The following is a 15,707-nucleotide window of genomic DNA, read 5'->3' as shown; positions in this document are numbered from 1 at the left end:
GTTGATTTGAGCCATGATTTGATTTTAAATTTAAATTTAAATTCAGCAAAGCTACAGCACTCTCTGATTTTAGCCGGTATGGAGTTCCAAAAGTGTGTAGCTCTAATAGAGACGGCTGATTTGCCAAACTCAGAGGATCTGTGCTGTATAACACAATCCCCTCTGTTGGCGCTCCTAGTTGTTCTTCCTCCATCTGCACGCGGTGATATAAACTCTTTTAGTGGGGAAGGAGCCAGACAATTAATAACTTTATACACTAGACAAGCATCAGCAAGACCCACAACATTGTCAAAGGTTAGGAGGTTATACCTCTGAATGATGTTACTTTTGTCCAGTGCCTTGAGTATTTGCTTGTACAGGGTTTGGAGAGGGGCGAGTGTTGTTTTACCTGCTTGCGACCAGCTTGTGATACAATATGACATGTGTGAGAAAATCATTGAGTGCCCATATAGCTTTGCTGCATTAATGGGTAACTGGTTTCGGATAAACCTGAAGTTCCTTAGGTTGAATTTTATAGTGTTACATAGTTGTTTCACATGTTTCTTAAAAGACAATTGCGAGTCTATTAGGATTCCTAGGCATTTATAATGTGAGACTGTCTGTATCCTTTCACCGTTTACACTGATATCTGGTTGAAATCCATTTTTTCTTGTATAAAAATACATGCAAGCTGTTTTGTTCACATTAAGTGTGAGGCAAGATTCTGTGAGCCAATCTGCAATCTTAGACATTGCTGACATTAATTTGCTTGCAACTTCTTCCCTGTCTTTACCATGTGTGTAAATGACAGTGTCATCTGCATACATTTGGATTTCAACTTCTGGGCATACAAGTGGCAGATCATTGACATATAAACTGAATAAAAGAGGTCCTAGGATTGAGCCTTGAGGGACACCAACACAGCAGTCAACAAAAGATGAAGTCCTATCTCCAACTCGTGTGCATTGCCTCCTCGTTGTTAGGTATGACTCCATCCATTTGATTGCATTTAGGGAGAAGTTAAAATTGGATAACTTTGAGAGGAGAACATTGTGATTTACCGTGTCAAATGCTTTTCTCAAGTCCAAAAATACAGCCCTTACAGCATTCCCACTGTCAAGTTTTAATTTGATTTTTTCAATGAGGTAGCCAGCAGCCATTTCAGTAGAATATTTTTTTCCTAAAGCCAAATTGCATGGGATGAAGCGAGGTTTGTCCTGAGATTAAAAAGTCAGTTAGTTGTTCTGAAACTACTTTCTCAGCGATCTTGGATACTATTGGCAAAATACTAATGGGTCTATAGTTAACTACATCAGTTGGATCTCCTGTCTTAAAGATGGGGACAACAACAGCAGACTTCCATGTATTAGGAAATAATGATTGTTTAATTGACAAATTAACCTGATGTGCAATGGGAGTGCTGAAGAGCCCTGTATTGTTTTTTTTTTTAAAGTGAGTCCCATTGAAAGATATCTTTTGCTTTTGAGGTTTTTAAAGAGTTTAGGAGTTTGGAAATGTTTTCCTCTGGGAATTCAGTTATGCTAAAGGCCGTTTTGGTGGGGTTAGGAGCTGAATTTTTTTTAATTCTTGTACCAAACGTAGATGTCAGATTCTGCACTGAATCAATTAAGAATTTGTTGAAGGTCAAGGCAATTTCGTTTGGATCAGTAGATAAAACTCCTTGTATTTCAAGTTCATAACTAAAACAACAAGGCATATTGATTAGATGTGAATTGTGCTGTTTTACATACTAATACTATCTTTGTCATTGCAGAAAACAATCATGTACACCACAGCAAGCATCCGTCTTGACAGATAGCATCCTCAACATGCTCATCGCTGACATGAGGCCTCTGTTGAAAATGAAGATGTAACTTCACTACAATGATCCCCACCTTGAACCCTGGCTACACTCTTCCCTCAAGGACCCATTTCACAAAGCTCATGGAGACGTCCAAGCAGTAACCTGTTGTTTTTGCACTTTCGCTTGCACTGTCAATGAACTAATGTTCTGTTTTTGAATAAACGTGTGGAAATTCAAAATGGTTTTTTTTTTAAATCCGATTCATCGATTAATCAGAAAAATAATTAACCGATTAATCGATTATTAAAATAATCGTTAGTTGCAGCCCAACTTAAGATATAGTTAAACTGGAATACAGCAGCTTTGAGATACTCAATGATACATTGAGCAAATAAATTATGTATAGAATACGAGGTATAATCTTTAGTACATACACTGAAAGTCCCGTACAATAGCTTCTGTAAGGACCTGCGCTGATAACAAGAAAGAAAACGGGACTGCAAAAAACTGGAATACAGACACTACATATGAGCAGCAGTAAACATGCGCTCAGTTAAGAAACGTTGTTAGTGTACACTTGGCTACATTTCTCATTTGTTTCTGTCACCTGCCTGCCAAATCAGATATGATCACCATGCTTGATAACACCCATTTAACCTCCTTTAAGGCTGCTAACACTCCATGAAGACAACAAACACAGCAGAGGCAGGAGGAGGAGCACACACAGTGAGACAGAGACCTCATTATATAATCAGGAGATAAAGGTAGAAAACAAAGAGGAACAGGTAGAGCCCTTAGACCGCCCGTTCAAAGTGTATTCACGTCCCTGTGACGTCTCGCCTTGAATATAAGTGTTATGGGGCTGTACTGCGAGGACGAAGTGTTCCCCACTCTGTACTGCCCTTGGAGGTAGTAACAGAGGCGTTACATGGGCAAGACGTGATTGGTGGAGCCAGTTGGGGAGAACCAGTGTTTCCCCTACCATTATATTAGAGGGGGGCGCCCCCCCCCCCCCCCCCCCCAACTTTTCTTTTTTTTAAAGATTTATTTTTGGGCTTTTTGTGCCTTTATTGTAGGGATAGGATAGTGGATAGAGTCGGAAATCAGGGAAAGAAGTAATTTAAGGATACCTTTCAGATAGAAAAGGACAGCTGTCATTAAAAGTACAGCACATGAACACCAAGATTCCTTCAAGTGTTTGTGTCGCCGTGTCGGCATGTCGGCTTGTCCCCACCCCCCCAACGCTGTAAACCTAGGGGAAACACTGAGAACACTGCTGTTTGTGTGTGCATTGTGTGTATGGGAAGCTCCCTCTGCTTCTCTATACGTTAGAGTGGCACTCAGCATTCACAGACTGGGACATCAATATTAAACCGTTGCAGAATCAATATGAGTGCATAAAGATTTCGATACAGCGTTGTAGTGGAATAACACTCAGGCTAAGAAACAAAACTGAAAAGAAAACTGTGTTGAAGGTTGAAGCAATCTTACATCTTACCTTAGACATTCTGAAAGAATTATGTCATCATAGTTCTTCTCACACACACACACACACACACACACACACACACACACACACACACACACACACACACACACACACACACACACACACACACACACACACAGAGTGGTGTGCTTCCCAGGAGATAGTTTGCTAACTCATAACTTGCTGCAACATAATTCAGACAGACAAGCTCATCAATAAACCACCAGTCCAGTAAAAATAGTCACCTTGCAGCAACACATGAACACAACATGGACCACTTAAACACCACATCTACAGGACATCACAATCTGTCTGTGGAACATCTCTTACTTTGAGCTATTTAGATGATGCATTTATCCAAAGTGATGATTAGTGTTGACAAAGGATGGCCTCAAACACCTAGATCACCCACCGTTTCATTTAGAGCTATACTGAAACTCTTGTTCAGGGCAACAAAAAGGACTCAGGAGTTAGGGGGTCATTAAATAATAATCGGTTACAAAAAAAATGTAATTGATAATCGTTTGGTAGTCCACATTTTTGTAAATGTTTCTTGTTGCATTGTGGGTTCTAGGATAGGCCTAATTCAAAACAGAAAAAAAGGAGCACACTCAAACAGAAATAAAACTTCAGGTGCACGAGAGCAAAAAGAAAATAGATGACAAACAAAGCGCTGATAAAGGCTCTGTGCTGAAACGCGTCCGTTGTTGATCCGTACGCTGCTACCCTAACAAAAATATCCCTTTAATTAACCCCCCTATGAATTCACAATGAACAAAAAGTCCCAAACAAACAAAACATGCAATATGATCTATGACAGTTCAGTTCAAATTATCTTTTTAGTCCACAGAAAAAGAAGGACTTTCACTTTGCGATTACCGCTTTACTCCGCCAAACCAATGACGTTTGATCATCCAGGACAGAGCAGTATAACTAGATGTTTTCCTATATTTTGGAATTTTAGATGATTATTTTAAAATCTTTTAATAACTACAAAAAGGAACAACCTTATAGGGAGAAAACGCTCATAGCAGACGGACGAGCGAGATTGAGCGAGTGTGTCATTACGCACAGAGAAAGATGAAACAGTTCACCTGTTCTATTGTAACTTCATTAACCAGAGTAAAGTGTGCTCTACACTGCAGACTGTAGTCTTAACAGATTGTTTGATTGATTAGAGAAAATTTTGCATTTCTGCACCCCTAATAGGAGTGTTTTTTTTTGTTTTCTGTTCATCATCTAAACTCATCTATCGACATTTTCTTTTAGTGTCTGACCCATTGGGTGATTGGATGTATCAAGGCTTTTTAAAAATCTATTGCATAAAGCCCTGTGCAGGATGAAAAATAAGCTCCATGATCTTGAAATTAAACACGACATGTTAACCCGACATTAGATATTTTTAGTTTATTTTTGGGTGGTTGTATTGTGTGTTTGAGTATATAAATGACTCTCTGCCTCCCCACAATGACAATGAGAAGAAAATTAATGCAAAATCATTCATCGGTATATTATACTGTAGCTGTCATGACTGGAATTTGACTTACTGTGATTGCATAACCATGTCTACATTGTCAAACAATTGAATTTTAATACACCAGTTGAACCTTAACATTACATTTCTCTTTCTTCCAATGAATATGAAAACCATGATCATTTCATCATTTTTAATTTTGGATACAAGATGTTCTCTACTCAGCTGGAGTTGACTTTCAGTTTAGTCGTATATTAGGTTATTATTTCCACATGTAGCCTTAGTTTCATTCACTGGACCATAATGATAATGTTAATCTAAATGAGTTATGATGTCACTCAGACCTGCAGAACATGGAGGTACTACACACTTTTAGTGCGTTCACACTTGTACAAAACTCCTGAAAAACTGCATGTGTGAACACAATCACACATTTCACTTTGACTTGATCCTAAGTTTCTCCTGCGGTCTCCTTGTATTATGACCGCAGAGTTATGTGAGAACCCAGCAGGATATAGTCTGCAGAATTCACCACGATTGATTGGGAGGTGGTGGAGATATTTATTCTCTGCGATTGGAGCACCGAGAATAAATAGCACATAATTAAACTGCTGCATTGCGCTTCGTTGATATTGTCCGTCAGACTGAATGGTCTCCTGCTGTGAGGGGCATCAAACAGATCAGGATATTTTCAGGGGCAGTCCTCCTGAAATTCTCTAGAAATTTTTGCTGAGAAACTTTCCCCTATCAGCCAGCTTCAGGTTCCTACAATTGTCCTGTTCTTCCTGGTGATGAATCAGACCTTATGGCCTGTTTCCACCTGATGATCTACATGACTTTCTGGTTGGATGCTTTTGAAACTTAGTTATGTGTCCTTTCCCTTTTTGGAATGCCCTTAAATCCCAACACAGGAGCTTTTAAATATGTTGTTTGTTCTGCTTGCTACAGATGATAAAAACAAGAAGGCACCTTCACTCATACAAGGGGGTGAATCGTTTCCTCTCCGATGTTGTTGAGACTTCATTTTGCCTTTATAACTCAATTCTCTAACATGATCTCTTAAAGCCTCCATGACAAAGTTAACCACAGTTTCTAAGGTTTACCATGCACTATTCTCTCTGGCTCAAGGCCAGCACAGCCAATGTCTTTAGAGCCCAGACAGATGTTATTCAGTCAGTCCAAACCTGGCAAAAGCAGCTCACAAACCACACTTTAGGGATTACTGATTACTGTTTCCAAAACAAAGCGTCTTTGTGGAAGAACTGGTCACTTCATGTAATCCGTACACCCAAGTGAGTTGTAACTATAAAAGTGCAGAAAATGTGTTTTAATAGAAAATTTGGACACTTCATTCAAAGTTAAGTTCAGAAAAAAAATCGTGAGACCCCTTCATCACACAAATGTTTACTCTGAACAAAGTGAAAATGAGAGCTCCACTCCTCCTCTTTCCCTTCTGCTCTCTGATCTCATCACTGCTTTTGAAACTGAACCTGCTGAGAGGGCAAAGTAAGCCTGCATTAGTGAGCCTCCTTAAATAACAAGATGGTGGATCTCTGTGCTCAGCTCACTCTTCATTTCATATGAGACATCAGGTTCACAAACAGAACATTTTCAGGATGGCAGTGACGGTAAATAGAAACACCTGCAGGGTGGGAGTCAACAGCAAGCCGCCAAAATGTTGTTGCATTTTTGCCACAGCAGCTTGTAAATCAATCCACAGTATTCTTCATGCTGGTTTGGCAAGTAGACTCCCATGATTTGGGGGTATAATTTTAAAACCAAAGCAATCAATAGAGTGTTTTTCCAGGACAGGCTAATATTCTGCCAAGCTCTAATAATCTCCCTGGCTAGCTGTATGTTCACTGTCAACACTTGGCTGGACAGAGTGAGTACAGAATATGAGGCTCACCTATAAGAAGCTGCTTTCACTTGCAAGTTTGCAGCAATAAGAAGTGCAAAACAAACGTCATACACTTATGGTCAATCATTTTAAATGTGGATGTATACACTTACAAATATAGTTGTTTTACATACAAGGCATTAGAACTTTAGAATAAAGACAACATGTATAATAATCTCAGATATCTGCTTTCACGCAAGCACAAAACTCCTGTTGCACATATTGTGATTCTATCAAACACAAAGCTTTGATATAAAGGCAGATGATCTTCTCATTATAATGCCGTATAACAGACTCTGTTTCTTCATCTTCTTTTTACATCATGTGTTTCCTCAGAAGACCCCCCCCCCCCCACAGACACAGACACAGACACACACACACACACACACACACACACACACACACACACACACACACACACACACACACACACACACACACACACACACACACACACACACACACACACACACACACACACACACACACACACACACACACACTCTCTCTCTCTCTCTCTTAGGGGCAGAAATGTTCACTAGTGTATAAGTTGGTTGGTCTTTGATTAACCTTACAAAATATCTTCTATTTCATGTCACAATGGTAAAAGAAGTCATTGAACTGAATGTTTATCTTCCTGTAATTAAATGATAAAAATGCTGTTCCTAGGAATGGAAGCTAGTTGAGGTCTGGAGGATCAAAACGCACATCTGCATGGGAAAGAAGCTCTTTCTTTAACATTTATCTTAACTGGAATTCTCAGCATGCGTACAGTTTTTTTTAGCCTGCAGTTATTTACTCCAATAAGTGATAAGCATAAAGCGGAGCGCTCAGCATTATGCCATGGAGAGTGTCTTTATTTCCTTAATAGAAATCTAACCTACTTAAAAAAAAAAACTTTATCATAGATAAAACTGACCCTGAATTATGTTAAAAGCATTTACTGTCAGAGGACTGCTCTTTAATGTTCTTCTTTCCAATACTATGAGATACTAAAGCTGTCAAAGAATGATGTACTGTATCTCAGTTAAATAAGCAAACATGAGATAGCTATACTAGATGCGGCTGTGGCTCAGTTGGTAGAGTCGTCGCCTCTCAACCAGAAGATTGAGGGTTTGATCCCCAGCTGAGCAACATGTCCGATGTGTCCTTGAGCAAAACACTTAACCCCACATTGCTCTCGCTGCTTCAGTGGTGGTGTATGAATGTATTAGTGTTGTACTTACTCTCTGATGTACGTCGCTTTGGATAAAAGCGTCTGCTAAGTGAATTGTAGAATTGTAGATGCTATGCAACTAAAAATAAAATAAACAATTTGAGCACATCCTATTTGGAAAAGGATACATTACTTTAAACATTATTCTAATAATACAGCTTCAATAACAAAGAGAGAGTCTTCAATAACAAAACTGTGCCCTCCTTTTCTCGCTTAGACTGCAGCGCCAAAGACAATGTTTAAGAAGACTGCTGTATTAAGAGAGAGGTAAAGGGAGAAAGGCGTTGGTCAATCCATTGATCACTCTTACAAATCATTACCATTCAATTTGAACTATTTTCTGTCTGTGAGATGATTTAAATGGAGCTCTATCATGCTTGTTTTCAATACAAATGGGACATAGCGTGTCGTCTTTTTGTTGACACTTTAATTTACTTAAGAAATAAAACTTCAAACTAAACATTCTCATATTGAATCATCTTGAATAGGCATTTAAGAGTTGTATAAATGCTAGCTAAGCATTATGACTACAATGTCTGTATTTGACAACCTGGGAATTAAAACAGCCTGCTGTCTCTATATCTTTTTGGCCGAATGCAAATATGAAATGATGCCTCTTTTGTGGCTGTGAGCTTATCATTTGTGCTTTTGGGCCTAAATGCCAAAAAGTTAAATGGTTAACCTTTAAAAAAAACAGACATTGCACTGTTTTAAATTTCTGGCATTAAAATACATCAAAGTGTCAATTGATGAGTGAAAAGTGAAAGTGAACTCCCTTTAGCCATCAGAGGCAGGAAAATTGTTGGAAGAATATGGTTATAAGACTAGTCTTATAACCATATTCTTCCAACAATTTTCCTGCCTCTGATGGCTAAAGGGAGTTCACTTTCACCATACTAACAAAGTAAATGCCATACTTCTGTCACTGCATATTATGCTTTGCAGTAAAGGAAGTACTATGTTCAAGAGAAAAACTAGCTGCTGTTGCTATTTCTCTTAAAAGTTAGTTTTTTGATTCTAGATAATAAGAAAGATGTCGAGAGTTTTTCTCTCTCTTTTCTTTTTTTACATAAATCTTATGGCATTCTTCTAACAAGACAAGTTTACTGCCCAGTCCTAATTATTACCTTCTAAACAACTTGGGCCAAATGATTATCATACATGATGATGTTGAGTTTTTTTTTTTCAGACATGGAGTCTGTTGGCAAAAATAAGTTATTTCCATTGAAAACAGATGCAGCAAACTTCAGATGCTTGGCATCAGTTACCAAATATCAAAGAGTGAGAGTATGGTTTCTTTGCAGAGCTGCAGTTATCTACTCAACCATCTTTTCCCCATCATACGGGGAGTGTTTTAAATAACAGGCACAGCTATAGCTGCTTAAGGAACACTCCTGATGTTAAAAAAGTATCTTACAGACATAACACTTACAATATCTCTCTGACTGTCGTTGTTGGTCGTTTGAGCTCAAGAGAAGTCACAGATCCAAGCCACAAGATCAAGCCCTACTTAAGTGGCTTGACCTTGTGGCTTGGATCTGTGAGAACTATAGCAAATGTAGATAATCATAGTGGAACAAGAAATGAACAAGCAAGGTTTGGATTGAGTAGCTTACAACTCCTTTAGGCAGAGGAATGCCTGAAATACCCTGAACAATTGCGCAGAGCTGCTAGTAAGTATGAGTGGCAAAAAAAAGTGCACCAACAGCAGAAGAAAGGAGAAAAAATACCCCAATCTAGGCCCCTCAAAGTTGGTTTAATATCAAGAGCTGACTCTTTCTGTCTCTCTTTTACACACACACACACACACACACACACACACACACACACACACACACACACACACACACACACACACACACACACACACACACACACACACACACACACACACACACACACACACACACACACACACACACACACACACACACACACACACACACACAAAAGTAGTATAGCCTCAGACCTGGCAAGCAGTGCTCAAGCTCTTGGAGCAGCTTTCTCTCTAATTTAAAGTTGATTGCCATGGGCCCTCTGTGTGTGACTAGTGAAATATGAGTGTGGAGAAGAGAGTATGAAGGCTTGGACTGAGTTAAGCTCTGTGTGCTGGTGATTTTGAAAGTGTGCATGCACAAGCATATTGGATGTCTGAGTTTGCCTATGTATATGTGCATGCATGAGTCTATGTCAAGGTCTAAGTGGAGCACACTGTAATGTGTGTGTGTGTGTGTGTGTGTGTGTGTGTGTGTGTGTGTGTGTGTGTGTGTGTGTGTGTGTGTGTGTGTGTGTGTGTGTGTGTGTGTGTGTGGTTTTTGGCAAGAGTTAGTGCAGGGATTGGACTGCCAGTGGGAGCTGTCTGCAGGGAATCAGGCTAAGCAGAAGGCCAGTTGAATAACAGTATACCTTTCTTAAACCAGAAAGAGGTGTTGGAAGGTGAGTTAAACTGAAATGAGCTGTAATGATCTTAATCATTGTATATGTGTAATTATCAAACTACACAAAGGGAATTCAGGGTTATATCCTTGCCTATGATCGGTTATGTGCATTTATTTGATTCATAATTTACTAGCAAATTACTCTAGAAGGTAGTCCCATCATTTTTCAGCTAAGACTATTCTCTTTGTGTTCCATAACATCACTGAGAAGTCACCTGAAGTGTTGCTCTTATAACTCTGATGAAAACAATAGATTGCAGGTAACTGTACTACCCAAAACCATGTTAAACTTTGTGTGTTTTTTTTTTTATCTTACAACCTGGAATGCTCCAAAGGTACCAAAACGTGGAGATATCATATGTTTGAAAAGGGAATTGCAACATTCTGGGAAATTTGAGCACTTTGATTTCCCTTCTCTTTTACCCCCCTTTGCCTCTGAGTCCAAAGAGCACATCTGTTCACTGAGTGCATTTCTTAATAACTTTTTAACAGGTTTTTTTTTTTAGGGGGGTGGGGGTACAATTGGTTTTAAAGAAAAAAAAACACTCCTTTTTATGAAAACAGAAGGCTTGGGATTCCATTAGTTGAAAAACTTCCTGAGGTTCAACAGCAAGGTGCCTGGTGTCTCTCCTTTTCCTCACACTATGTGCATAAGGTTTCACAGTGGTTAAGTGGTCAAGAGTAAGGAAGAGCTGATCTTACTGTACAGTCTCACAACAGTTGTTCTTTAATGTAAACGGAGTCTGGCAAGCAGGAGAACCATTTTTCCTAACCAAGACATCCAGCCAGTAAATGGAAATCCTTTTACTGCTGTAACCTACAAAGATACTGCAGGGAGCGGCCTTCACTCAGTTCAGACATTTACAGCAATAAAGCAGATCATGTAAACACTGTATACTGAGAGACACATAATAATATAATAATAATAATAAAGTTTATTTATATAGCGCTGACAAAGGTCACAAAGTGCTTTACATCAACAAAAAACAACAACAGCATACATACAATAAAAGAATAAAAAATAAAAAATGACTACGTCATGGACGACATTATAAAATCCTGCTATAACCAGGAACAATTGGCACAATAAAACATAGATGAGTAGGTACACTGGGTGGACCTGATTACCCATAGGCCTGTCTAAACATTAACGTTTTTAATTGTTTTTTAAAAGACTCAACAGAGTCAGAAAGACGTAGCGAGGCGGGTAGAGAATTCCAGAGGATTGGTGCTATGGACTGAAACGCACGATCCCCACGAGTCTTAAAATGTGTCTGCGGGACAGACAGCAGGTGTAGGGGGTTTGACCTTAGTGAACGGATGGGTGAATACAGGTGAATGAGTTCTGATAGATAATCTGGGGCCTGACCGTGAATGGCTCTGAAGGTGAGAATGAGAATTTTAAACTTAATCCTATATGCCACAGGGAGTCAGTGCAGTGTTTTCAGTATGGGAGTGATGTGAGACCGTTTGTTTGACCTGGTGAGTAATCGAGCAGCAGCATTCTGGATTGACTGGAGACGGTTTAGGGCGGACGTGCTAAGTGAGGTGAAAAGAGCGTTACAATAATCGATACGAGATGAGACATGTTGGATATGTCCATACTATTCTGGTTGTAGGAGAATCCTTTGGACAATGAGAAAATGTGTCCTCTTGCATGTTTACTGTCAGCCCATTGGAAAACATCCAACTAACAATTTGCTAGTCAGCTGTTTTACACCATTTTCATAAGCCCATGTAAATAGCTTGACAAGACTATTTAGTAAAAAGAAAACAACTACTGATAGAACTGCTGACTATGATTTGGAAACTCATGTACAAAATGTAACACCCGTATTGTCAAATGAGAGGAAATTAAAACTAATCTTAGAGTGTGAAATCTTCTCTTCCATCCCTAAAGGAACCAACAGATAAAAGCCACTCGTCTCCAAAGCAGGAAAGTCATAAAATGACCAACACACTAAATTGTGATTGGGCCAATCCCATTCAAAACAGCCATATTTGACCACCAAGCTACTACTACTGAACAAAGTCATAACATCTTAAGTAACTTCTGAGCATAATACAACAGATCAACCATAAACAGCCTGAATTTATATTTTCTGCTGCATGTCACAAGGCAGCAAAGAGGAAAGGCCTTTGCACACTTTAGTCTGTTTTTTTTTTTTGTCTGAAATTCCAGCACATGGATTCCATTCATGATTGACCCAGCTCATGTTGGGTCAATCATGTTTGCAAACTGGTGGTCTTCTTTTAAATGTGTGGTTCCAGTATAGCTAGCAGGGGATCAAACTGGACTACTGACATCCTGAAATACACCTGGAGGCGACTGGGATAATTCTACAGCTACTTCAAAAACAGGTGAACCTCTCCTTGCGCTTTTCTCGACGCATCCGGAAAAAAACAGACTCAACGTGCAAAGGCTTAAAGAGTGTAAGAGCCACAATTCTCCTTTACAAATAGTTTTTTACTTTTGTATTAAATGATGTGCAAAAATAGATTAACCTTATTCATAAAACACACACAAACACACACTACAGAGCCATCATTAAGCTCTGCTTATAAACAAGTAATTCATGGAGGTGTAACAGGCTAAAAGAGTGGTGAATATACCTAAAGTGCCATGAAGTTTGACTGATGATTTGTTTAAATCGTGGGAGACAATACTGAGCAACAAGTAAAACACATTTTGAGCAAGAGAGCTTGCAGTCTTGTCTTTTACCACCTATCTTCCCTCTTCTCCTCCTCCTGTGAAGCCCCCAGGCTTCTTCTTTCTGGTTGGTGTGTTTGCATTCCTGTTGAGCTCTATTTAAAGGCTTCATCACTCCACTGGCTGGAGGAATGCACATCTGTAGGGAGATCGAGTCCCACTGTCTCAGCCTCTTTCTGTCTGTCTGTCTGTCTGCACAGTATTTGTTTATAATAGGACTTATTACGCACCAACCTTAACTAATACAGGAGGAACTACAATTACGCTTATATATACAAAAGCATAGAGAAGGATAACACTTGTGTTGTTTATCACATTAAAAATTGTATTGAATGACGCATGATTTTAGTGCTTTATCTTTACACAGTGAAGTGTGTTTCAGTGATTGAGTTTGAGGACTAAAAGCAAAACAAGTAATTAAAGGCTAATGCAACAACTGAGTTACTTTGGATGATTGCGGCTCTCTGTTGTAAGCCTACATTTCCTCTAGCCTACAAGGACAAATAAACAGTGTTGCATACACAAACACACAATCCTCACTCACAACAGTAGCCTATATCACACTGCCAATGTCTGAAAAAAATGGGATGTTTTATTTTTCAATTTATTATATTTGACCAAATATTCTAATAGCCTATATGTTTCAATAAAGTCTGATTTATTCTTCTTTCTGACAAAACCGGCTTTGTACTAAAACGTGTTTATTTAGCCTCATCATAACTTACATAGACATAAAACACAATTGGCCTACGTGATTTAACGTCATTCATTTAAGTGACATTCTTAGACATAGTATTATTAAGGCGAATTAATTTATTCAGGCATATATTCAAAACCAATGTCAATGTGTTCAGGCTTCTACTTAGGCTAAAGAGAGACCAACACACAAGCTAGCAGCGTGACACATCCCCACTGTGAACAACATTGGAGTAGATCCCCCCCCCCCCCCCCCCCCCCGGTTCCCTCCTGTCCCGTGTAGTGAGGCGGATCAACTTTTCGCCCCCCTACACGCACACAGCCTCCTAGCCGCTAATTCACTCCGACCCGGTTCAAAAAAAGTTTCAACAACCAAAACTTACCTTGAAATATGTCCCCGAGTCAAACAGCCATTATTATGTTGTCGCCTTCCATGGTTGGTACTTTCTCGAGTTATTCTTCGGCTCCCCGAAGAGACTGGAGACAAGCTAGCGGGGCAGGAGAGCAACAAAGTCGGACAGGCAGAGAGGGAGGAGGAGGAGGGAGGATAGACAAGTCGGCTGACGCCTCGTTGGGTGAACCGACTGTCAATCACCTGGTTTAGGGGGCGGGTCCTAACTGTAAAGGGATTATGGAGGCACTGATCCTAGTACTGAGGTCTAAGGAATGTGGCATGGAAAAATAGACACAGGCAGGAACATGATGTTTTTTTAATATTTACATCAGTTTTCATGTGAAATATTGCAGGAAACAGACATTACCAGTGTTTAGTTTTAGCTTATATGATGAATTGAATATAGTTGAATTTAATATATAGATAGGTGACATATCAACATGAAATAGTATATTTTGTACCTAACCCCTCTCATTTCAGATAATCCAAATACTACTTTCAGACTTCACAATGAGTGTTTTAGTATGAGGAGGAAAAAGGGGTAAAAATTAAAGTAAAAATTAATCCAAAAAAACCCAACTTGTTTAAACATCTAAAGAAACACTTACACGTCATCCTCTTATTAAGGGTATTAACACATAGAGCATGAAAGAGGTATTGTGTTAACAGTGTTGTTCCCTGATACATTCTGTATACAAGTGAAACAAGTTCATTTCAGGGTTTTCTCAGTTTCCAGATTGCTTGTGAATCCACTCAATGAATCAGCATGCAATGTAGAATATTTATTTATTATATAATATACCTGATACTTAATGGGCACAGAAACACATTAAATCCATTAATTGTTCCAGTGCTCTTTGAATTAGCAGAAAATAAATTGGTTGACAGCGACAGCTCATTAACCAAGGCAGTGACCTTTTCTACTCCCTGAAATAGATGTGACACAGTCTGAAACACCTCCACTGCCTCAAAACTACCCAACAGTCAAATTAACACCTCTCTGATACAGTTTCAACAGAAACAATCTGAAGGCTCCACAAAGGCCAAATCTACTGAATTGGTCTTTTACATTTTTCTCAGTATTCAATTCTGTACATTTGGTGTTCAGTAACATATATACTTTCCTTGTTTTCCATCTCAAATACCAGATAGGCTTTTAGAAGAACAATGCAATATCCATAAAGATATGAGAAAAAGACAATACAGCATAAACTGCATTTATAAATACACATGACCCCATCCATTTTTTCTTTCCATTACAAAACTATTTATTGACCTTAGATCAGATCAGACTGGACAAGAATAATCTGGATGTTGAATGTGCAGTTGCCATCCAGTCCATTCATCAGGCAAACAATACTGACATCAATTATTCTATTTAAATGGGGGGAAGGGGGGGGGGGGGGTTTATCCCGTATAAACAATGCCGCCTCCCCATTTCTGACCTTGACCTGTCAGTAGCAGCTTGGAAGAATTGCAGCACATCTCATTAGGAACATGAGAGTTGGTGAACACTAACAAGGCCTTAACTTAACTTTGATGTCTGTCTTTGTCTTTGTTTTCTCAGTGTTGAACTATTTATCATATTTGTTTTGTACATACCCTTC

General features: G+C 39.1%; 1 protein-coding gene across 1 annotated transcript in view; it reads right to left on the bottom strand.

Moving 5' to 3' along the window:
* il11ra (interleukin 11 receptor subunit alpha) overlaps nucleotides 1–14,234 on the bottom strand; it is a 54,996-nt gene extending 40,762 nt beyond the window's left edge. The window contains exon 1 of the mRNA XM_061062197.1: nucleotides 14,090–14,234. The gene's annotated coding sequence lies outside the window, so the exon portion shown is untranslated. The remainder of the gene's footprint in view (nucleotides 1–14,089) is intronic.
* Between the last annotated feature and the right edge of the window lie 1,473 nt (nucleotides 14,235–15,707).

The sequence above is a fragment of the Labrus mixtus genome, chromosome 17, assembly GCF_963584025.1.
Source record: "Labrus mixtus chromosome 17, fLabMix1.1, whole genome shotgun sequence".
Lineage (NCBI taxonomy): Eukaryota > Metazoa > Chordata > Actinopteri > Labriformes > Labridae > Labrus > Labrus mixtus.
The sequence above is the reverse complement of the archived record's forward strand: the minus strand, read 5'-3'. Positions and strand labels throughout refer to the sequence as shown.